Consider the following 26,328-nt stretch of genomic DNA (forward strand, 5'->3'; position numbering starts at 1 on the left):
TACTTATGGCTATGTCTATTCCTGTTCTTGTAAAACAGACTGGACATTTTTCTCCGCCACGATGGTTAGTTCAGTTGGTTAAGTGTTTGACCATACGAACAATGCTACTTTAAGCCTTAAGGTCAAGCGGCGCTGGTTCTCAGTGTATGTTGTTGAACTGTTTTATTCGCATCAGTAACTCACGGTACAAAAGATTGACACGGCGAGAGAGTACAAACAAACATAGCCAGGTCGAAGACTTTAAGAAACCGGCCTGCCACACCCCGCGGAGGCGGGGAGCGGCGTGATTTATGGGGTGACGATGCACCCGGATGGTTAAGTCCACCAGCTTAGGTCGCGAGGGCCAGGCTGGGGAGTCGAGGTACCTGTGGAGGGAGAGTGTGGATCGAAACATTATATGGCCCGTCCGCAAATTTAGAATGGCGGAGCGGGCCAGGGAGACAGGTTCTTTCTGCATAGTCCAGAAAGGAGCCCTGCGACGAGTCGGGCGACCCGTCGCGTGTGGACGCTGGAACCGGCAGTAATTGACCGCCGGGTGGCGCCCACGTCTCCTTCACGCGTCCTCGCGCAGGTACTTTGACTCTTATACCCGGTCTGCCAGCAGGCAGAGCGGATAAAATTGGGGTCTCCCACGAGGAAGAGAGTAGAACCATTTAGGGATAATTTGGCTCTCGTGGCAGACGAAATATTCAATAAAATTGTGGAGCAGAGGCTCGATTAATCAATAAAACAAAAAACAAAAATATAGGTGGGAGTGTAATTAATACTCACTGGAGAAGAGTAAGCCTTCATTCGGCGAGCACGGATGTGCACTGACCAGACGTTGAGGCAGGTTCGCCCAGCTGGGTCGGGGAGGCTAGCGATCGAAACCAGAGGCACTGATAGGCTACATTACCGGTAAAAAATATAAATTTGAGGTAGAAATTTTGAGGCTGCATCGAGTTGATCAGGGGATCGTGTTGATCGATGCGTTGAAAGCGGAGCGAGGTTGATCCGAGCGGGCAAGAACAGCGTTACAAGGCAAAAACAGCGTATGACAGTTCGAAACAGTTGATTGATTAATACATAGAGAATCTAGTGGTGATTGAAATTGCTTAATTACTATTAAACCAGTCTCAAGTCACAATGTACAAGAGGTATTTTATTTCCTTCCTTTTTACTTTAGAATGTTTGTTTTTGATGAGACTGGAGTATCATATAAAAGAAATGGCGCTAGTTTATAGAAATAAGGTGGTGATATGGGGTGATCAATTTTAACACAATATTGTTATAAAGTTATAACGTCCAAACGGTTTGCTGTCTTGCGCGCTCGGATACTTACTGCAACGTTATTAGGGAATAAGTTTCTGATCGCTGATGTCGTCTTTTCTATGACGTAGCCCCTCCACGAGTGAGCCCGGCGTTCCAAGCTTTCCAGACGCGGAAGGATCCTTCGATTGAGAGGGAGGCCACTTTTCTAGCCACCTCTGCTACCCCACGAGCAGGAACGCCCAAGGCCGTCAGAGCTCGTCGGGGCATAGCTCCCGAGGGAGCCTACGACGAACGGAAGTGACAGGACGTCCCTGCAAGGGCGCTTCCTGTCTTCCTTTATGTTGACACATAACTCGCCGTACTTGTCGTGTTTCCTGTCGGCGGCTTTTCGAAGAGAATCCGCGCCGTAGTCGAACGGGCATGTGACGTCACATACGACCGTGACACCGTCAGGGCGTTGCAAGACGATGTCAGGACGCAGATCGGCACCGCCCGCTTCCACGTGCTGTGGAACCGTACTATCTATGGCAAGCCCGGGTTGCCATTCGGCAGGCACGTGCCCCGCGATCTCCCTCAATATTGAATTGTGACGTTCCGTGACGACAGTCATCACGGTAGGGCAGTGATTCAATATGTGAGGGAGAGTCTCTTCCGCTTTCCCACACGCACGACACATGGCAGGTAGGTAAGGACGGCCATGGCTTGGTTTGGATTTGAGTGGCAATAGGTTCAATCTGGCCTTGTACGCAAATACTCGGTCCGCGTGATCCAGGAGCTCCGGGTCCAGGAATTTGAGAACCCGGACAGGCAGTGGGCACTGACCGTCTTGCCTTGGTCAGGTTTGGATTCCCACTGTCTCCTCCACCACAAGTCATTGTGTTGATGGAGGGTCGGCACCACTTTTTTCCTTAAGGGAGGGGTGATTGTGGAGCTCCCCGCGGCCAACTCAAGGCCGCCATCCGGGCGGGCGGACCAGCGTACGTTCAGACGACGGGTGGCCGCCGGGACACGGCCCCACAGGCTCTCGCCTGTAGGGCACGGTCTAGAGCGGGCGCCGTCGGGAGGAGGTTCACTGTTTAGATAACTGGCCAGGTGACCAGGCGTGGGATCCGGAGTGCCGAGCCTCAGACAGGCATGACGCCTAAGCTGCCCGAGAGCGGCGGCAGAGACAATGTTGTCAGGTGACGTCAGCATCTTGAAAGCATGAGCTACCGAAAGCGTGTCACTTTCGCGACACAAGTTCAGAATGCCCAAACCTCCTAATGCAGGCTTACAGTAGAAGAACGCGCTGCACGCCCACTTGGGAAGACGCCACGCCACCTTCAAACACCGCAATACCAGTCGGTCAAGCTTCAGAAGCTCATACTGTCTGAAGCGCCGCACTCGCAGATGGTATGACGCGGACGGGAGAATGATAGAGGTGAGTGCCAGGAGTTTCTGGCTTGGGGTAAGAAAGGATTTCATTAATAAAGAAATGTGCTTCTCCAGAGTGGAGATGAAGGGTTGGGTTAGGGATGCGTCCGAGGCGTAGCCGGTTCGAGCGCCGAGGTATTTGTACGTCTCGCCTTTGGGGATGACCCGAATTTCCTCCCCAGCAAGGGAGAAAGGTTTCGGGTCGACCCGCAGACGGGACGCCGACACTTTCCCATAGGATAGGGTGCCACACTTGCGTGGGTTGAACCGTAGCCCGGACCAGGAAGAGAAGGGATCGGTAGAAGATAGGAGAGAGATCATCTGCTCGCGATCGGAAGAAACGAGACAGATGTCGTCCGCATAAGCCATACAACGCACTTTAATGTCGTCTTCTTTGGCAGGAAGGTTGTAGCCGCAATCCGTTTTGTCACGGACGCCCCTGAGGAGCACCTCGATGACCAAATTGAATAGCAGCCCAGACAACGGGCAGCCCTGACGCACTCCCCGCCCCACAGGGATACGGTCGGTTTCACCATTGCCGCAGCGGACGGTGCAGGTGTTAGCGACGTATATGTCGGAGATGCATTCAATAAGGTCTGTGGGGGCGTCGAAATGACGCAGGACCTCGGCTATGCACTCGTGCCGGACACTGCCAAAGGCGTTTCGGATGTCCAGAAACGCAACCGACACAGGCCTTTTGCGTGACTGTGCATCCGAGAGGATGGTGTCGAGCATGAACACATGCTCATAGACGCCTTCCGTGGGCATGAATCCCTTTTGCTCTCGGCTGATAACATTCCCCTCCACCGCCCATCGCTGCAGGCGCCGGGCCAATACGGCGGCGTAAATCTTGTATATGTTTCGGCAGATGGAGATGGGCCGCCAGTTGCTGACGTCGTGCAGGTCACCCTCAGGGTCTTTACATATGAGAGTGATCCTGCTGGTTCTCCACTGGTCCGGTACACGACGGTTGATCCGGCAGGTCTCGAAAAGGCTGGCCAAGAGTCCCCCTCTTGGGTCCAGGATCTTCCAGAAACCGTAGGACAATCCGTCAGAACCAGGGGCGGAACCGACATCTAGCGACTGGAGGACCGCCTCCACCTCCCGGGCCGTAATGGGACCTTCACCGTCATCGACGGGGGAGAGGTTTACATTATCATGCTCGTAGCGGTGGGCGTTCATCCACTCGGGCATCTGCGAGCAACTCCCAGCTTCAGGAGCGGTCATGTCGCGTCGAAATCTCTCTTCAATTTCTTGAGGTGGGATTTCGCAACGACGGTCACAGTTTTTTCCTTCAACGATCCGGCGGACCGTTCCCTTCGCGTCCCGCGAGAAGGCGGCTCGCAACCCCACGCCGCTACGATATCGGGCTCCGTTCCCGCGCGAACCCCCACCGTCCGACCGAGGAGAACCCCCGTTCGAACGACGGCGAGCCGCGCGAGCCCGGGCGCCACGATTGAAGCGTGGTTTGCGAGGACGTGTCCTCTTGGGCGGCGAAGTGCCAGCGGTCCACTCTTCCAATTCGATGCAGAACTGGTCGAAATTTATGCCACCCGCTAAAGTAAGGTTCACTAAACTGCGAAGAGCCCGCCTGGAGCTCTTCGTCTTACTTTCCCTGACCGGTTCAACAGGGTGTTGGATGGATCGTTGATTGTTGGGTGTGATGGACATCCCTGGGGTAGTCTGTGGGAGTCCGGGGTCAATCGTGGCTTGGTTGCATGTCATGGTGTCACTTCGGGGTCGAGTCAAGGTTTGGGAAGAGATAGTTGGCAGGAATTTAGAGTGGGTGGTTTGGGTAGGTGGGGTAAAAGGTTGGGCTTCAGCAGACAGCGTCGAGGAACAAGGTTGTATAGGACAGATGGAAACAGGATTAAAGGATAAAGAGGAGTGAGATGGATGTTGAAGAGACTTAGATGAAAAGGTTTGCATGGGCGGCTTGGAAGAGCTGATTAAGTCTCTAGTTTCAGCTCCGGTGGTGGCCGTCAGTGGCAGAGAAGGAAAAGAAAAAGGGCGCGAAGCCGGCTTGGATAAACCGAGCGAGTCCACTGCCACGGATCCGGTGGAGGTCGGCTTGCGCAGGGGTACATGTAGAAGAGGATTCGCTCTGACAGTAGGGCCGTAACCGTCCGTGGTTGAGCTATCAGGCGAGGAAGTGGAAGAAGAGGAAAGAGATTCGCTGTTCGACGAGTCAGACGAGTCGGAAGAGTCCTCACTTTCCGACCCAGGTCCGGCCGAAGACAGACGAGGAAGAAACAACACATCTAAATCAGGCAAGCTGTCAGTATCAGCAGGGCTGAGTGAAGTTTTGCCTGGATGAGTTAGAATAGAATGGAAAAGTTCAGGTGGGGGGGGCGAAGTGGAAGTGCTGTCTATGCCTTGGCGCCAAAAGACTTGAGAACGGATGACAGAGGAAGGGAGAAGAGGGGATGACCCCTCGACCGATGCGCCTGCAGTCGAGGGCCGGCGCCTTCCACGCCTGACAACAGGGGCGTAGGAAAGCCCAGGCTTGGTCATCATAGGGGGTCTGGTTTGGCTCTCCGAGGGTGTCGGGTCATTGCTCGGCCAGGGAAGGCAGGTTGGCAATTGAAGGCCCTCGGGGCAGGATCGCCAGTGCTCTTGGGCCCCATCCAGCTTGTAAGCTCGAGGGAGAACACGGCAGCACCTGCTGCAGGTGATCAGGAACTCGGCGCGCGAACCATGAAATGCTCGCATATGGTCCTGATTAGAGATGCAGCGAACCCAAAATTTTTATCCGCACACCGCACCGCAACTGACTCATCTATCCGCGCACCGCACCGCACACCGCAATTTATCTGGAACTTTGACACTGCACCGCACCGCACACCGCAAATTACAAAATTAAAAAAAAATATTTTAACGAGTTATTGTTTAGAAAGTCAATTGTAGGAAAAAGCATCCATGGCATATAACTGGTAACCTAGTACCAATACAGTTGTGCACTAATTGGCCAGGCTAACCAGATCATATTCTCTTATCAGCAATGCATCTAAGTTCTAAGACATAATACAAACTAAGACAAATAGAATGTTCCTGGATCCAGTATCAGGACTTCTGAACACTTTTTGTAAGCAATAATGCAATTATAATGCCAGTGGCTATATGAACTACACACACAAGAGTAAAACGTATAGCCTGAACTCACTGGGCTAACTGATATAGTAAATAATGCGGTAGTTGCGCTAGGCCTATAGCCTGGTAACTGAGCTTATCAGCTAGGCTACTAACCAAAAACATTCGTACAGCTTCCCTGACAAGCAAGCCCTAAAACCCTGTCAACTGCAAGCCATTTGCAATTTGCATAGCTTTCCATCTTAGGGTTTCCGAAGGGAAAAATAACTGATCCGTGTTTCCAATTTAAATTTGAAGTTTCATAGCTGATTCTTGAAAAGTTGAAAGTTTACGTTTACGAAAGTTTAATTTCTTGAAAGTTTACGTTTACGAAAAATTAATTTCTTGAAAGTTTACGCGGCAAGCGGCGCGGCGCGGCTTTGTCATTTCAACCTTCCACGCGGCGCGGCGCGGCACGCGGCGAAAAAGTCAAAAGCGGCCGCGTACGCGGCGCGGCGCGGCTTGCATCACTAGTCCTGATACGCCTGCACATCTCGGTAAGGTTGAGATGCCCTCCTGCAAGTGGAGAAAGGACAGAGAAGGGGGAATAGATTTGGGAGGGTGAGGCGAATAGGGCAGACGGACTGCAGTCTATTCGACCTCTGGAAGGGTGACTCGAAATGGGTGGGGTGGCCACGATGTGGTGTGGAATTGCGGATCGGACCCTCGTCACCGTGACGAAGTGACGAGTTCGCAAAAAGCAGTGAGTCTACCGGGGAGGCTTCACCATCTGGGTTGAGTGAGTGACCACTCACAGGAACCTGCTTCCTCGTCGGCCAGCCTAAGCCAGTGGACTGAGAAGGTGGGAAGGAGAAACCAACACCGGCCAGGTTACCTCTAGAAGTCTTCAAACCTGTACGACTTGAAAAGCGAGACATGGTTTAAATAAAATAGTTCTAAAAAGCTGGTTATTACAAATTGTTTAAAGTTTAAAGCGACGTTTCTATGTTTTGGAGAGTTAGCTAACAATTTAAATAACAAGTGACAGATTGCAATCAAATTAATTGTTTAAAGTTTAAAGCGACGTTTCTATGTTTTGGAGAGTTAACTAACAATTTAAATAACAAGTGGCAGATTGCAATCAAATTGAGGGTTGAATCAGAGATTTGCTAAAGAATTGACAAATAAAATAAAACAATTTACGTTGATTCTACGTTAATGAGTAATACTACAATGGAAATGTCGGTTAAAGTTGAAAAGAAAACAAAGTTTGATTACAAATTAGTGCGACAGATTGAAAAAGGTGTTTGAATTTTCGATTGTGATGTCACCATTAAACTTTATGCCAGCTGGCAGAGTGACCATGCGAGATACTTTACGGCTAAAATACAGGACAACAATAAAATAGACAAGTCAAAGGGTTGCAAAACTAGTAGAAAACAATCGGTTCAGTTCAAGGATGAGAGATTCCAAGTGAAAAGAAAATATGAACAACGTCTAATGTAAGATTAAGAAGAAAGAAATAAAATTATATTGAAAGATCACTGGCAACACTAGGATTTTCGCACAATTAAAGCTAAAAGGCTATGATAAAAAAAAATGGTCGAAATGGGTGATAATTTGGGTAAAATAGATGGGTCAATTAGCTTATTTTTACAAAAATTTAGAAAGCACACAAGTTGGTTACACAATATAACTAAAATTATTCGAATTGATAACAACTGAGTGGCAATATTTGTGCAAAGATGTTCAAAAATTAGGCTAGGATTTTTTGGTTTTTAAGTGTTGCAACTGGAATTGAATTTATTTATGAAAATTACTATAAAACAACAAAACACAAATAATTACAGTTTTTAAAGTCTTTTTTTTGATCTTCTTTCTTCTTAAACCAAAAATTAGTGTGATCTTCAGGGTAAAGATGGGGGTAACAAGCCCGGGCTGGAATTGCGAATCCCGGTGCTTGATGAGGGTTAGCTAGGTGGGAAAGGTTAGCTAGGGTAAGGATTGGGTATTAAAGTATTCCGTGTTGATTGGGTAGGGTACTAAAGACTTGAGGTTGACGAATTTCCTTTCTTTAAACTTCCGAATGGTTCGAGACTGAGTAGGTTACCGTATTTTTCACTGGCAGCTAGGAAATTTACTGTTTCTAAAACTGACAATTTTCTTTTTGCTGAGAATTTTTATTTTCAACTTTCCTGACCAAGTTTTGATTTCGTTTCACTGCAGAACAACAAACTGAGCAATAAACTGACTGATTTTCCTTAATTGAGAGCCAAGAATTCTTCTTGATCGCCTTTGAAATCGCGGCGGCGCTTTCGGTACGCCGGCCGGCAGTCCTGGTCGCATCTCGGTAATCGGCCTTGCGTGAGTGATTCAAAGCCTCTACAAGTAGCATATTCGAAGCTGCCAGGATTAAGCTCTCAAAGAAAATTTCTAGTTTGAGGATAAAGATTCCAACAATCAATCAACAGGCCACAACCACATAGCTATATAATATTCTGCATTCTTTGGTTCTTCTCCGTTGAAACTTAGTCCACGGTGTAACTGGCTTATTTTGCTGCTAAACAGGTACCTTAGTGTTTACTTGTTTCAGCCTTTCTGATGAAGTCAGTCGTGCTGACTGACAAAACGTTGGAAATAAAAGCTGGGTATCAGTACTAACAACAGGTGGTATAAAGTCACCAGCTCATATATAGTCACCAGAAAAACGCAGGTCATTTTATTTATTATTATTATGTTCAAACTGACAACATCAAAATCGGTTCTTTGTGACCTTTGTGCATTTGCAGTTTGTGTATTATTTTGTTGCTTTGGATATGAGCAGCTTTGTCTGATGCAGATAAATAATACAGTAATAATTTAATAATAATATCTATGAATTAATATAGCTTGTTATGTAACAGCCTACTATGCCACAAGAAATATGACATTTCGAGTACTGAGATATGAATATCCATTCCGGATGTAATTTAAAATGCTGATTCCGCATCTGAACTCGGTTTTGCTGTATCACGTCAGAGTTATTTAATTTTTTAAAAATATTAAACACTTACCATTATTGAAAACTTTACCATTTTTACTATAGTTTAAAATTCGTTTGTTGTAGAATAAACTGAGTTTCGGTTGGAGCAGAAATTTTGTGATGGTTTAACATAGCCTTGTTTGAATCCAAGTAGGCCTAAGTTCACATAGCTTTTTTGTTAATGCCAACCAAATAATCATTACAATATCATAAATACCTACAACCGTATTAAGGGACCTAAGTTTAGGTATATTTGCATAAATCCAGGGGCGTTGACAGGGGGGTCTAGGTGGTACTTTTGGACCCGGGCCCGGAATATTTGAGGGGCCCGGATTTTAAAAATTCCCCGCGACTTCAAACATAATCAAGATCTTAATATAATCAGATCTGAAGGAATTGCCATCAGAGGTTAAAACTGCTATTTTAGCCGTCAGATGGTAAAGTACTGGGCCCCCTTCTGGGTACTGGGCCCACCATCTCAGGGGGCCTACTAGTAATTGACTTTTGCGTGTCAGTGACAACATGTTTTTTAGCTGCTAAAGTTTACTGTGTGTACTTCCATTGAGAAGATAATTTAGGTCCGGTACCAATGAGATGCTGGGCCTGGGCCCTTATATCAAAATATCTCTAAAATCACCACATTATCTTGGTCGTTATTTTGTGATAGAATTTCAGGGGGCCCACAGGTAATTGACTTTTGCGTTTCAGTAACAATCTGTTTTTTAGTTGTTAAAGTTTACTGCGTGTAGCCTACTTGTTCATTGACAAGATAATTTAGGCCCGGTACCGGTACCAATGAGATGCTGGGCCCTTATACCAAAACATCTCTAAAAACCACATTATCTTAAGTTAAAATGTGACAACATTAGTAAAATTACCTGCATTTGAAATAAAACAGGTTGGTTGCAATTGAATACTTGAAATCAAGACAGGCCCAATTCCTACAAAGGTGTGTTTAAGATAAATGTGTTTTAATTATTTTGGTTGTTTATTTTTTCGTATTTTGTGGTAAAACTTTGGAATTGGCAACTGTTGAACTGAAACCGCTTTATACACTGGTAGTGGTAGGGTCACCATACTTTGTGTACTACTGTTATAGGTTAAACCACGAAGTAGACAGCTCATTTTAAAATGATTGTCATAAATGGGCAAATTATATAAGACATTTGCATAACTTAATTGCAATGCCTTGTCTAAATTTTGCAAAAGCATAGATTGAAACCTTTCTTTAGCATAAGGTGAAAGCGTTCATGTTTTGTAGGTTAGCTTCTCGTTAGCATAAACTTTAAGAGTCAGGTACGATTGATTTTGAAGTCTGCCAATAAGTAAACAAGACACATGAAATACTTTTTGTAATACTGGACTAGCTTAAAGTATGGTTGGTCTATTGATATCCCATTTAACAATAAAATATTTTTTCTACATCTACCGGTATAACTTGCAAGGTAAAAGTATTTTTTGAAGTGTCAGAAGCTGCATTAAGGCTGTTGCACTTTTAGCTTAACGTTTTGGTTTTACAGGGTGTTTTGTTTTCTTAAGCTTTACTTCAAAGTGAATAATACTGGTTTACAACCGGTAATCTAGTTCTAGAATGGTGTAACCTTGCTATGTACCAAGATTTCATTCAGCATTTCATAAAGAAGATGTCTTGTTTGAACTAGCGACATTCTTGCTTTGAACATTTCAGATAAACAAAACTCTCAAAGAGGAATTCTTTAAAATGGCTGACCATGGAGGTTTGTCAGAACCAAGCAAACTTTGCTTTGCCGTTATTGCAATTGGAATACATTCGTTTACTATGATTAGCAATGGTGCAGACGTGCTGTAAAAGTTTTGCAGATGTTCCAAACAAGGGAATGTTTTTCTCCAAGGTCTTTGCATAGTTTTTTTTTTTAAAAGTTATGTTGAGCCAAATGTTAAACCTTGAATGTACCAGAAACCATGAAGCATTTAATGCCATCTTTACCCATGTCTTTAATTGCTGTGGTAAGAACCAGATAAAGTGATCAGCAGGCCACAAGCTTAAGAACGACCACCAAAAGTAAGACAAACAATTCAAAAACTGACCTCAAAGTCAAAGGTCAGCAAGTAATTAGCGAACATTGAGTAGTGTAATAGGTATATAATCAATTAACCTGCCTTTAACTGTAGGCCATAAAAATGTTTGTCTTAATTGTAGCCTATTCCATTTGTGCAGTCATATTTTGTTTATTGCTAAAACATTGTGAACAGTAAACAAAATAGCATTTCTCATAGATTAATTAGCATTTCATTTTTAGCATTTACAATCCCGCAATTATAAATATCCCTGACTTTACAGAGGTAGCTATCAGCAAGTGTAACCAGCATACGTATTACATTTAGATACCAGTATAATAAGTATTTTATGACAGTTGCCAGTATTTTGTTTGTGATTTCAAATCGTTGCTGCTTTATGTTTCATTTCTTTCATTCCAAGCAAAGATGAAGCTATAACTTGATAGACCTGTGTTTACTATTAGTTATATTTCTGCTGTGTTCTGTACACTGCTGGGTTGATGATTGTTTATGAAGTTATAAAAGTTTAACTAGGTTGTAGTTAGCCGGTATTGTGCAGTAAGCATTATAACATTTCATTAAGCACCAGTAACCTATGAAGGCTTTCTGAGTACTGCAAAGTTGTCAGTGAGTGATGAAGCTGTTAGACCGTACCTAGAAACCTATTAACTAGTGTTACACTGTAAATATTGCTCCGTTTTGTTAAAGATCATAGTAATTTTCTTATGTATGCTGTGATTCCTGTGAAGTAGTTGCAACATGTGATGAAGTTATTAAACTTCATCTACATAAGTCAGCACTTATGCACCATTTCAATAACAACTGTTTTTAGCATGACCAATGGTGTTTGTATATGAAAAAATAATGACATGTAGAAAAGTTAATTCAACAGTTAGATTACAGCAACCGCTGCTCATAATAATTGTGCTTCTTAAATTCAACAACCACAATGTTCCAAAAATAAAGCAATTAATAAAAAAAATGTTTTAGTGAAATATAGCATGATTAACAACAGGTTTCTAATAATAGTGTATCTTGTGTGAGTAGGCCTAGTTAATAAACCATGTACGGTACGCCATTCTGTGCTGTTATGGATTAACACTGTTCTGTTGTGAATTGAAAGTATATCACTAGATTGGTAAACTATTGTTTTTATCGTACTTAAGTTCCTGATTATGCACATTTGAGTACACTTGAGTTTTCATGTTAGCATTTTGATTGGGTACTTGTTAGCTTTTTGAAAGTATTGTATAGGTGAGTGCACTGAGTGGTTTAATCAATCAATCACTGGTTTATTTTTTTTTTCACAAAATATCACATCAAATGCACTGGTACATTACATAAAAGTGAGATAGGAAAGAAGCGAAAGACCTTATGAGGTCACCAAGTCAGCCTCCACCTCGGCGATCCTATAAGGCAAAACATAATTACCACTTGGTGAAAGTGTTAAAATGTTGTTTGTTAAAGCATTTGTGAATTCACTTTTTTTTGCACTTCTAAACTGTTTTGCTATGTTATGGCTATATATACATTTAAAAATAATAGGTTAGTGAAATTTCAAATGCCAATTGTAATTTTTGGAAAAAATTGCTTCTAAATGTAGGTAACCAATTTGAAATTCTCATAATTTTGTCAAGTCTTGTCCGATGTAAAAAATTGTATGAACTCAATGTGATAAGCATGTCAAATTTTGATACCAGCTTCTACTGTGTGATATAATATAAGATCTGGGTTGAATGACCCATACGCTTCATGACCGTTGCCAGTATGTTTGGAAATCGTTAACACTTTTGGCTTTCATTGCAAGCAAAGGTGTAGCTATGACTTGATAGACCTGTGTTTGCTCTTATTTACATTTGTATTGTTTTCTCAACTGGTGAGAAAGTCTAGTGAAGTGAACCACCTTTCCATATCAGTGCAGTTAACATACACACTACATTATCATAAGTCTGCTTGCCAATAAGGGGCTCAAAATTATTTTGGCCCTGGGGGCCCACAAAGGGCTTAACACAGCACTTTACTTCAGCTTTCTGGTGGTCAAATAGCCACTTCAGCCACCAAACAGTAAAGTAAGAATTTAGTTTAGTCTAGTATAGTGATTTCCCTAACCATGAATATTACCCGAAACACGAATTTCAACATAAACAGTTTACCGGTAATATTTGTTTAAACTCAAACTGAAATGGCACAGGTAAGAAGATTGCTATCCCTGTTTCTGCACTAAAAATTGCATTGCACTGCACTAAAAACTGCACAAAACCGCTTTTCAGATTGCAGCAATCAGCAAATGTTTGATCGAGGCCCAAACACCTTTCCCAAATCAAATTGGAAACTTTCTGACTGTCTGCACTACCTTTGCTGTAAATTCTCTTCTGGTGAGCCTAGAATACTCTAGCGCCATGTGACAAATAAAAGTTCAAAAAAGCAGCCGCTAGATAGAGATAGTAAGTTTTGCGGTTCAAGAAATTTTAAGATTGCGCAAGATTTGTTAAATGACCATGCTTAAACGACATCAATAAAAGTTTGTAAACAACCTTTATTTTCATAACATAGTCGATGAAGGCCGAAGGGGGCCCGAAAATAAATTGGTACCGGGCCCGAGAAATCCTGTCAACGGCCCTGCATAAATCTCAGCCATTTTCAGAGTTCAGTTTGCCGAGATGTCAACAAATAAATTGAAGAGAACAGTTTAAAAGATCTGTTGACATCTTCGCTTCCTGTGATGGTCTTCGTAAGTGTTTCTTCGAAGAGACCAAGAAAAGTTAGCCATCATAGCTCAAAAGCGGCGTTTCCTTGGCCACATTCTTTTATCTTTTGCTGTTCTGATGAAATCATTTTTCTTGTTCGTCGCTGACACCTGCATTGCTTTTTGGAAAAAAATGGAAATGCAAAAAATATATTTTTAGTGACATTCGAGCCTCCATCACTTCACAGGTAGCCTGTGTCTTAACATTTGGCTAACATTTTATGTATAATTATAGTTAGGTGCTCTGTATTTCCCAAAAAAGTTTGTACATCCATTATAAACACATTCCAGGCCTCAAGTTCTGTTGACGTTAATCTGGTTTTAAAGATTTCATTTCTTAATAACTTTTTTATTTCGTGTCCAACAAATGTTCCCTACTTCAATCTTGCACCTGATTGGTTAGCAAACAACTCGCAAATATATTTAAAGTCATCACCCTGTTTATCCATGGCTTTCACAAAATTTTAAACAAACCAAGTTTTATGTGGAGCGGAAAGTAAGCAATTTTTGCTTGCATCAACTAAGGGCTCATGTTCAGGGTCTCCGAGAGAAATCAGGACTTGTCGGAAAATAATACGAAAAATGGGCCCAAAACATTTTTCAGCAAAAGTAAAAGCAACAAATTTGTAAGCCTATGATGCGTTGCATTTTCGTCTTAAGTTTTAGTCTGAATTTAATCTACTTTTCTCAGCGTGAAATTGAAGTCTTTTAAAAGCTCCGATTTTAACAACTTATCGATATCAAAAAGCCTTCTATCGACACGAATATCTGCAAAAATTACTCGGCCTACTTTCCGAAAAATGCAATTGTTACTAACTATTTCGTCTAGAAAAAATTGAAAACACACAACACAGGCAAAGAAAGTAGCTTAACAAAGCATCCAATTCTTTCCGGATCTTGTGCAATGCAAAGATACGGATCACAACATTAAATGATAAAGATTTTTCAACGCCTGAATTGATGCACAGCATGCCGAGGTTGTTCAATCGGTTTGGAATCATGGTAGAGCGTAAAAAATTCTTTAGAAATTTCAGCGTGCTAAAACTATCTTCTCCACTAACATCTGTTGAAAGTTTGTAGTTAGGTAGACCGGTACATAAAAAATCCTCAAAGCAACAAAAATATTTGGAAAAACGTTTCGCAAGTTGCAATCAATGATTTCCTTGCGTAAAAATCGTAGGGTGGCGCATTCAGCTTTGCAGTTGAAGTTTGCTGTGTCGCTTTCCTTCAAAAGTACCAACTCATCCAAAATGTCAAGAGAAATGTCATTGTCGTGCAGCCTGTAACTGCACATCAGACATACGATGGAATTTCCATAGAGCTTCAAACTTATCAAGGATATGTTTGAGTATGTTGAAACATTTGTCAGTACCAACAACAACTAGCGAATCCATTGCAATCCATTGCCTACGGTAGAATAGCCTACATTTCATTTGAATGATTCAGCTGGTAAAGCAGAGTTATTAAAGCATTCCGTCCCCAGAAAAGGAAAATCTTCTTTATCTTTTAATTTCACAGTTGCTACAACTTTAGCGTGCAATTATTAAGCCTACTCTTCCCAGCTTTCTCTTATTTTGATTAGCCTACTTCTTTGTTTAATTTCATTTAATTTATCAGCTGATTGTCTATTGAACAGTCCTTTCGCTGTATAAATAGGTTAGTGGACTACTGGTGTAAATCCCTTTTAGAACTGTATCTACTACTCCTCACAATGCAGAGAAGCACCAATTTGAAACTGCTGAAGTACTCAAGTAGCTACTCAGAGGCGTAGAAACCGCCCTCCGATCGGAAGGGGCCCCGCAAGGAATGAGGGCCCCTCCGCCGAAGTTTTTGGAAGACTATCGAAATACAGGATATAACCACGTGGTCACAAATGCACGCGAAATAGCAGAGCTTATTGGTATTGAGCAGGTGTTTTCAAAAAATACGGTGTGACGTAGGAAGAGAATGTTTGGTTACGAATGTGCTGATGATTCGAGTCGGCTTTCTGCTGAAGAAAAATTCAAATCGCAATTTTTTTATTGTTCTTACTGATCAGGCCGTGTCTTCTGTTTCTTCGCGCTTTGACGAACTCGTGGAGTGGTACAAGTTGTTTGAATTTCTGTACAACGCTGGCAGCCTGAAGAAGTGTCTCAGAGAAAATGGTTGGGTTGGTTGGTTTTGAATCTTTATCCTCGGACTGACAAAGCCTTGATTGATTACTCCTGGTAGTTTCGCATACTTGTGGAGGCTCTTGACGCAGGGCCGGTTACCGAGATTGGCAAAGTGAAGCTTCCGTTTATTGAAGTGTTGTTGCCAGAAAAATATTCCATTCACTAAGTGCCGCTGAATGGAGAGCAGTCCTGAAATGGGTTGTTCAAGCGCACACCCCGAGAGTCGAACTTGCGCCGCGTAGTCTTGAGCGGGCACGTAACCACTGAGCTAACATGGAGGACAATAGAACTGGACAGTGGACAATCACTGCAAAAAATTTAAGAGAAAAATGAGAGACATTGATGCCAACGAACTAATACTGGAATTGAATCGTTTTATTTATGTCATCGAGAAAGAGAGAGGTCTTGTCACGGCAAGCATTTTTTTAACGTAACAAGCCTTTAGAACAGCCTTTAGTAGATATATCCGAATCTTTGCATTTGCACCAAAATTCTTCTGACCGACCACACCAGTTACTGTCGCCAGTGTTGAAAGGACCTTCAGCAGAATGAAACTGATCAAGAATATCCTGCGCTCAACCATGACAGATGACAGGCTTTCTACTCTTGCAATTAGCCTACCATCGAAAACAAGATTGCCAGATCCCTGGACTATGACCCATTACAATTTGCGCAGAACAAGGCTCGAAAGAAGCGCTTTGCGTAATTATGGAATATATGTCCACACTGTCACTGTAGACCTATGTGTACACATTTGTGGGCGCAGCTAATGTAAAAGTTAGCTTTCAACAAAGAAATCAGCGGATTTCCAATAAATTTACTTTCGCTAACGAGTCCGCTAAAATTTCTAAATATTAGCGAAAATGCTAATCCGCTAACCAAAGCGTTAGCTTCGCTAATTAGCGGTTAGCGGAACTATGCCCTCTACTGTGTACACATAATATGAACCCTACATGTTGTGTAAAATGAATACTACATTCCAGTTTCTGTGTTAGATGGAGCCCCGGACTTATGTTCGGAGGGGGCCACGTTCTTTGTTGCTACGGCCCTGTAGGTACTACGAGAGTTTATCGAACGACAGCTTATCGAACGACAGTTTATCGAACGACAGTTTATCGAAACGACAGTTTATCGAACGACAATAAATTCATCGAACGACAATTTATCGAAACGACAGTTTATCGAAACGACAGTTTATCGAACGACAATTTATCGAACGACACAGGGCCGTAGCCAGACCGCAGAGCAAGGGGGGGGGCAACTTTTTTTTAGGGGGGGCCGAAAAAATTTAAATGGGCAAAATTATTATAATTGTAGCTGTTGCTCTTGAATGTTGGGATTTTGCCAGGGGGGGCAAAACTTTTTTCAGGGGGGGCGAGGCTCCCCTGGCCCCCGGCTGGCTACGGGCCTGGAACGACAGTTAATCGAAAACCTAACCCCTAACCCCCAACCCCTAACCCCTAACCACTAACCACTAACCCCTAACCACTAACCCCTAACCCCTAACCGTAACCCTACCCCTAACCCTTAACCCCCAACCCCTAACCACTAACCACTAACTCCTAACCACTAACCCCTAACCCTTACCCTACCCTACCCTTAACCTTACCTCTTAACCCCCAACCCCTTAACCCCCAACCCCTAACCCTAACCCTACCCCTAACCTCCAACCCCTAACCCCTACTCCTAACCCCTACTCCTAACCCCTACTCCTAACCCCTACTCCTAACCCCTACTCCTAACCCTTAACCCCCAACCCCTAATTCTAACCCTAACCCTAACCCCTAGCCCCTATAGCCCCTAACCCTTAGCCTCTAGCCCCTAGCCCCTTCGATGAATTGTCGTTCGATGAACTGTCGTTTCGATAAACTGTCGTTCGATGAACTGTCGTTTCGATGAACTGTCGTTTCGATAAACTGTCGTTTCGATGAATTGTCGTTCGATAAACTGTCTTTCGATAAACTGTCGTTCGATGAACTGTCGTTCGATAAATTGTCTTTCGATAAATTGTCGCGTCACAGGCCCTGTAGCTACTTTAGCATTGACTCAGCCTCCGATCTAGCTCTTGGTTTTTAAAGCGTCAAGTACAAAGGGTAATGAAAAGCCATGGGTAATTGGGTATGACTGCGCCATGCGTTATCTGTTCAAACGGATAAGAAATCTGTTTTTGCCAAAAGATATTGAAAACAACCAATTTTAGTAGGGTAAGTTGAAATAGCCTATTTTACAAGTATATAGCCTACATTAAATTACCCTATATTAGGGAAATTGACAGAGCACTTGATCCTTTTGAACTACCGTCATTGTTAGTTTGAATCATCTTAAGTTTTGTTGATAAAAATGAGCCCCGGCAAAAGTGAAAAACTACTCGTTTTTACTTTACAATGTTATGCTAGGAGGTAGCCTAAGTTGCCCGACTTCCTCCTCTCTCGGACAGGGCCTCCGAGAGAAGTCAGCTCTGGTCGGGAAGCAATACGTAAAATGGGCCCCATAATATTTTTTAGCAAATATACAACTAATTTGTATCTTGTGTTGCATGTTCGTGTTAAGCTGAAATTAGCCTACTTTCCTCAGCATGAAAAGAACTTCCTTCAATGTAAAAATCATCAATATATAATCACTGGATTACACTTGCAGCAAAAATGCCATTGAGGCAAACTATTTTGTCTAGAAAGCTTTGTAAACATACAATAGGCCTACAGGCAACGAAAATAGTTCAACCAAACATTTAATTCAGGAGTGTCCAAACTTTTTTCCACGCGAGCCAGATTTGATAATAAGTGTTCGCGGCCAACAGCCACAATAATTTTTCTGAAAACTGCAAGTTGAATTTATATGATTTTTGTGTGTCTGCAGGCCAAAGTAACACATTGTACAACAACAGGCGCGGGCCATACAAAAACGTCTCGTGGACCGGAGTTGGCCCGTGGGCCGGACTTTGGACATCCCTGATTTAATTCAACCCTTTCTGGACTTTTTGCAATGCAAAGTTACGGATCACAGCATCAAATGATAAAATTTTGCGACGTCTGAATTGATGCACAACATGTATAGTTAGGCTTTTCAATCGGTTTTGAGTCATAGGCCTATACTGGAGCGCAAACAATTCTTTAAAAATTTCAGTAATTGCTAAAACCACGTTCTCAAAGCGCAACCGTTGGAGCTAGCTACCGGAACACAAAAAAAATCATAACAAAAGTATTTGGAAAAACCATTCGAAATTTGCAATTAATAATTCCTTGTGTAGAGATTATGGGGTGGTTCTTTCTGGTTTGCAGCTGAAGTTTGCTGTGTGGCTTTCTGTCAAAAGTACCAACTCATCCAAAATGTCTTGAAAAATGTCGTTGTTGTAGCCTACAAATGGTTTAAATTTGTCCTACATGCCCGCAACTGCACAACAGACATACGATGAAAGTTTCATGGAACTTCAAACTCATCGACGATATGGTTGAGTTTGTTGATACATTTGTCAATTACAACAACTATCGAATCCTTTGCAATGTACGGTAGAATACATTTCCTTCGAATGATTCAGCTAGTTAAGTGGAGTTATAAAAGCGTTCTGTCCTCATGAAAAGAAAATCATTTTCTTTTAACTTTATAATCGCCACTGCAACTTTAGCTTGCGAGTAGTAGCCTACTCTTCTCATCTTTCTCTTACTTATGCGGGGTTCACACTGAGCTTGTCTAGCATTTAGCATATAGCGGGTGGGCGTGTTTTCATGTCTGGCGTGTTTCGGCTTTATGATTTGCGCTGACATGTTCACATTGGTTTCCATAGAAATAAGACGTTAAGCGTGTGGAAGCCATTGAGTGAGTAAGCTTGTTCATATATCCGTTGACAAACTTTCAAAGTTATAACAAAGCCCGACATTGCATTTAAATCCGCTCGGATGCTTCGTCAACAAGAAAATTTGGTATTTTTTTTTTGAAAAGTAGCCTATGCAAGACTACTTGCAAATAACAATGAAGTTTTTCTTCTGGCATAGACCTGGGCTACTTTAAAAAAAGTTTGTTTATTGTTCTTTACAAGTAGGCCTACTTCACTTCCTGGCTGATTAACCAACAAAACAAACTGAAGACGGTAGCCTACGGTATTTTTAATAAATTTTTCACAAAACATTTAGATGGTTGGTGCACCCATATTTCAAAGAAGGGATGACCTGGGTCCTGGGAGAACAAAATTTTGTGACATAATGGAGGAATGCTTCCATCGTTACCGTAGTTTAGAATGAGTAGTAGTAGGTACCTTAGATGATCTGCTTTCTTGACAAAACGTGTCAGCTCCGCTTTGTCGCTTCTACCCTTTTTTGGACCTCTGCTATGTTTGCCATATATTAACTTATGTGGTCAGAATAAAAACAAATTGCAAGCGCAGGTTACTTTTATTTCAGCGATGTTAGAAAATACAATTGGTGGACCAAGTGGACCATTTGTGAAATTTCATTTGGAATCTTGTGTTAACTTCCCCGCTTCTCTTACAACTTTTATGGTTTGCCCTTAACCAAGACGGTCTTGCCTTAACATATCTCCGCATCACAACTTTCCAAAAAGTACAGGCTGTGGCTGACATCAGATGCTCTGCAAACATCAACAGTCATGTAAGACTGGCAATATAGGCTACAGCTACACGCGTCGGGCTCTTAATTCTTTGCTCTAAAAACTACCAAACCAAGCACGGATGTACCAAAGCAAGCAACTACGGTGTACCAGTATATTGTATTATTGTAATAAGGCTTCGAAGTTGAGGAAAACGAAAATTGACGATAACTACAACGTAAAAAAAAGAAAAATCAAGCCGCAGATAGTGTAGCTACATTCGTATCTACAATGGGCAAATAGGCCTAGCATAAGGCTTAGGCATATGATGAAACCAAGACTTGAACATACACTGCAATATTGAATCCTTTGAAAAAGAACCTACACCAATCATCTTAAACTTACTCTACTCTAACGACTAGAAATATTCATAATAATGATAAGTGATATCAATCATACCAGTGGCAGTAAACGTTCTAAGTCTAAACACTGATTGAACCAAGTAACACAACGAACGATTACTATAGCAAGAAATAATCTAATCTGGTATAAGCATGAAAATGACGGTACAGTGCATATATGTAAGTCCACACATCATTGTGAATGCACAGTCCACACATTTGCAGACAATAAGCACTTTATCAGCCACACATATCAAAGTAAACTAGATATACAAATTCAAATAATTGCAAACAATATACAGAACAACATATGTAATGTAACCAGGGCTGTGGAATCGGAGGAATTTTGGCGTGTCCGGAATGGAGTAATTTAAAAGGCTCACTCCGACTTGATACAAAATAACGAAAAACAAAATTTTTGTTTAGACTCTTTTTAAAAGAATATAACTTCTTGTCAGGGATATCTATAACTACGGGATTGGAAACTCTATCCAGTGCTATACATCAGTAGGGTCATCACATTACTACGACTACAGAAAGATTAACAAAATACAATACTGACTGAAAGATATACAAAATTCGATTTTACAATAATAATACGAAATGTACACTCACATTAAAATTTAATTGATTTATAAAAGTGCATTTACGCTGCTAGAAAAAAAAACGATGAATCCAAAAAATGAATAAATGCAATGAGTCCAAAAACCGCCTACTGTTGTTCTTTAGCATTTTGCGTACTGCAAATCGGATCAGAAGTAAATGAGGAGTGTTCAGCAATCAGTGAAATGTGCTATTGTATCATCAACTTGTTCACAGACCAATCCAATACGAAACCAATACGTTTACGATGTTATCAGAACTAAAACCAATAGCTAGTCATTCTGGAAAGTTTTTAAGCATCAAACAAAATACAACATGACTGCACTAATGGAACACAAACAAATAAACAAACCATGCAGGCAAGTGTATAATTCTTACAATTTACAGCAGGTGAATTGATTGTTACACTTTTAGTTGTTCGTTTAGCCTACCACTTGCTGCCCTTTGAGGTCAATTTATGTGATTATTTATCACAGCAGCGCACAAAGAAAAGTGACCCTACTGGTGTATAAAATGGTTTTCAGTTCCACAGAGTTTCAAATCCCGTAGTTATAGATATCCCTGTTTCTTGTTCGCCGTATTTGGGTCTAAAACTTCACCCGAAAATAGAAGTGCTTGTTTTTGTTAAATTTGTAAAAGTCGCTGTATCAATTTCGATCATAACTTTGATGAAATTAAATTTTACAAAAATGGAAAACGATAAAAATTATAAAAAAAATGGAAACTCTGAAGCCGGAGTTGGCTAGTTATAAAACGAGGAGTCGCATATTTTTCGCAAGACTCCACAGCCCTCCCAGACAGCCACTTTATCTGGTCCAAATCTTTACCAATTTGGGTACGATTTCGGTCAAATAGAGCGGCTGTCTGGGTTGCATATAATAGCTTCTTTACGATGTTCAAATAATCTCAAATGAACTGAATAACGTCAGTGCAAACCATATTGTCTAAGCCAAGGCTTACTTCAAATTACTACAATACATACAATACAATTTTAGTGCCAAACTCCCCTCCAATCTTTTATCACTTTTCAAACCAGTCACATTGCAATTTGCAACAAACTGATGGCAAGCAGGGTGATCATTTGATCAAGAAGAAAAACACAATTAATTTGATTTTCACGTGCGCTCACATATCGTGACAGATTATGTAGCGTTCTAAACTAATCATTATAAGTTACTCGTAAACGATTAAAACAAAAAAGACGATATTTATGCAACAGTTACAAAGCATAAAAAGACGTACAGTATGAGTAAAACAGAGTATGGTTAACAGTCGTTGAACATTTATAAAATAGCGATTTTCATTTGTTGGCAATGCAGCAAAGTGAGCGCATTTGCCGCAAAATATCCAGTTCATTAGACAAACAGTTACATGTATATTGTATACACACCTAAACACTTAACCGACCCAACAAAGAGAAATTTCTCAGGCTCAAGCGAGTGTGATTCAAGAAAGTTTGAAATGTTGAGAAAATAACACCCAAAAGATTTTTTACAATTACAAACAATGCCATGTCTGGAGGCATAACCGATTAACCGACACAGTAGTTTAGAAGATATTTGTTTGGGACCATGTAAACTGGGGGAAGAGTAACAAATATCACCTGCAAACTTTATGTGATTAACACAAATATTAAAAAATCCGACAAGACAAGTTAAATCACACTTATGTGCTTTTCTGTTGAATGGTGCATACATACTAAACACTGTGTTACATGCACATATCAGAGGCGTGTTTGTCAAATTCAAAGTTTGGCGTGGTTAATCAATTGACCAAACAATGCTTCTTCATCTGTATTGTATGTAGCAGTAGACAGTGCTGTCCCTATTGCTGACGCGTTTTCTTTTAACATGGAGAGCAAACATTCCTGAAAAAAAAATATAAGTTATGATGCAGGCCGCATAAAAAAGAACCACAAAAAAGTACTGAAGTTCCTTGATTTATGTCAAAAACCTTCAACACTTAAATAACAATATATAAATAACACGCTTGGTCGACCTTGGATGTAAACGTTTGTACAGTATATATGTATACCTAATTATGTATACCTAATACAATTAATTTTATGTATATTATGTATACCTGTATACCTAATACAGTATATATGTATTTGTATACCTACCTAAGTAACCTAACAGTATACCTAATTTGAAGATATTTAATATTTTTAATATCAAGGACAAGAGACACAATTAGCTCGACATCTGTTATAGTTCTTACAATGCAATGCTTTTTCATGTCCTGATGTTACTTGCATTATCCGCTTATCAGACAAGACAAAAATTTTCTTTTTCTTACTTGTATTTTATTTTTGTGTGAACTTTTTGGTCTTTCTTAAATACCCCCAGCAGGACTCTCACATCATCACCTTGCATTTTCTGATTCTAGGTAATAATTACCCCTCAGTGAAGTCTTCAAAGGAATTTATGCTTTAAGACAGAAAGTCATTACAAATTTATGCTTTCACAGTCTCACTGAACTTGTCATCCAGGTCTTTCAGTTCTACAGCTGCAAATAAAATAAGCATTTGTAATTAACTTTTACTAATTTTAAGCATGAAATTTCTTAATTTTAGCAGATGAATCTCCACAATAATTAATATATTTAGTAACAAGAAGAGATTCTATTTGAATAAGGACATTCTGATGATCCTCCTTTAGGTAAAACAGGCTGTCAAGGGTTTAGATAGTAATAACTATATTTGATTTATATTTGGTAACATAACATGTATATATAAAGGAAAAGTTTTGTTTTGAAGGTAACCAACAGCTCGACCACAATCAGATTTTGCATTCATATAGCTCATGCGCTTGCACTTAAGAGTAATTGTCATTGCATATATTCAGCTTCACAGTGACATTGTTGAAACAATACTATAAAGTCACTCACTAAGTATAACCACACTCTCTACTTCATACTTTGTGAAGATTCTTCCATTAAAAGCAAGAAATTGAAAGCATTTCCAACAAAGCTGTTGTGATCTTTCTTGTGCAAGTTTTGTGAAAAATATCAATTTAAAAGACTTATCTGCACAGGACTTACACAAACAACTTTTCAATTTCTGTAATTTTAGGTATGGTATTAATTATTTTCTCCCATATCATCATTTTAGAAACTAAAATCCTCACTCACAACATAGTTGTAGTATCTGTGAGCTTACAGTAACAGTACTTATTCGAAGTGATTATATTTACAGTACTAGTGTTACCAGATAAGAAATTTTTCCATAATTTAGTAAAGTTTAAAGTGGTTGAAGACAAAACCATGGATTACCATGGTTGCAATCAAAAAGCATTGTTTTGTAAAAAGTGTTGCCAAGGATAGGTTTAAGCTAAGAGTTTTGCCCAAGATTTCAAAATCTCATAAATCACAAGTTTTTGTCTTCAGCTACTTTAAACTTTACTAAATTATGGAAAAATTTCTTATCTGGTAACACTAGTGCTGTAAATATAGCCACGCCTTTACTTCGTATTGCTAATTTCAATCCATGTGTTTATTCATCATCAACATCCCTGATCATCAAATACATAAATAAAACAACACAAAGTTTGTTTAGATAGCTCAGTTGCTACCCTGTAAATAAGCATTACGTACAGTCGTACACCTGAGATTAGTATGATGACACAAAAGTAGTAAAACACACAGTGAAAAACCAAAACATTACAGTTTACAAAAATATGAACAACACATGTTTTCACACTAGAACTAGATTTCTCTTCAGCTCACTGACATCAGCAACAGCAGAAACGTTTTTTTACCATGTCAGCAACGTTTTCTACCTACCGTAAGTTGTTTTGTTATCAATCATTATTTAATATTTTTTAAGTCAGAATATAAATTAATAATTACCCGGATGGCCTATATCTTTTTTCATTTCTTTCCGTAGCTTTTTCTTCAACTTCCTACCGGTAGCTCCTATCTTTGTATCTATTATGCTTTTCATCGTACAGGGCAGCAACATTTTAAGTTCTACCAGTTTTTTATTTAATTGTATATGTTTTATTTTTTAATTGAAGCAATATTAACTGCAATATAAAAAAATTAATACCACTTGATCATGTACCATTGACATAGCCTAGTCTATGTCATGACTTAGGTTTGTTTGTTAAAGTAGGTACCATACTAAATTTTACTTTTAAATCATAGACCTAGCCTATATCGAATACCGGTACATTGTGTTATACCGGTACGGTACTGCCCTGTATTGTAGCAGGCCAAGTCAAATATAACCACTCGGCCTTCATAGATTTAGGGCTAATAAAACAGCATAGCCTACGTACAATACTGTAGCCTACATATTCTAATTCAGTATAATGCATCTAAACCTGAACTACGCTTTCATTTATTTGCCAATTATATACCGTATAAAGTTGTAAACTGTATTAGCCTTATTGATCTTTTTGCAATGAGGTTGTTTGGAAAAAAAAGGTTAACTTACGGTATCTTTGATTAGTTTTAAAACAAAAACAATCTGGTTTTTCTGTAAATTTGGAATTATTTGTCAACTATTTAGTCTCACTCTCACTTAAGTATTCTAGTGAGATCTGACCCTGGTTTATGTTACAGCAATATTATAGGCCTAGTATTTTTTCCTAGGCTTTGATCTTTAAATGCCAGTATGTTAAATCAATTACATCTTGCTGCTGGCTAGAATTTGAACTGACTGCTGATAATAATGTGTTACAAAATATCTACAGAGCCAAAACTGCTGACAAACTATAGCCTAGCCCTAAGCGAGTACAATCAGCCGACCTCTTCCAAACCTCGACTCGAAAGTCGAACAGATCGAGTTCTCAACTTCTCATGTCAAGCGCGAAAGGGAAAAGTTGAAATAATTCAACTTCTGTTTTCACGCTTGAAATCGAGATCTCCAAACCGGTGGCGCGATTCGGTCACGCTTCACGCTCTCAGTGTGAACACTTTTTTTTCAGTGTGAACCATCGTTTTTTTGACACGCTTTATGATTTGCGCTTATGCTTGTCAGTGTGAACCCCGCATTAGATTACATCTTCCTTTAATGTCATTAAATTCATCAGTGAATCTTGCTTAGGACCGTAATTCACATAATGCAAAGCAGTCACAAATTTAAAACTG

The 26,328-nt window shown here is 40.7% G+C and overlaps 1 long non-coding RNA gene across 1 annotated transcript; it reads right to left on the reverse strand.

Annotated features, from left to right (window-relative positions):
- Nucleotides 1-20,397: 20,397 nt before the first annotated feature.
- LOC145783381 (uncharacterized) lies at nt 20,398-25,255 on the reverse strand. Its single transcript, XR_014290926.1, has 3 exons — nt 25,084-25,255; nt 23,533-23,742; nt 20,398-23,101 (listed from the first exon to the last, which is right to left on the reverse strand). It is a non-coding gene; the product is annotated as an uncharacterized LOC145783381 (long non-coding RNA).
- Nucleotides 25,256-26,328: the final 1,073 nt, after the last annotated feature.

The sequence above is a fragment of the Aplidium turbinatum genome, chromosome 1, assembly GCF_918807975.1.
Source record: "Aplidium turbinatum chromosome 1, kaAplTurb1.1, whole genome shotgun sequence".
Classification (NCBI taxonomy): domain Eukaryota; kingdom Metazoa; phylum Chordata; class Ascidiacea; order Aplousobranchia; family Polyclinidae; genus Aplidium; species Aplidium turbinatum.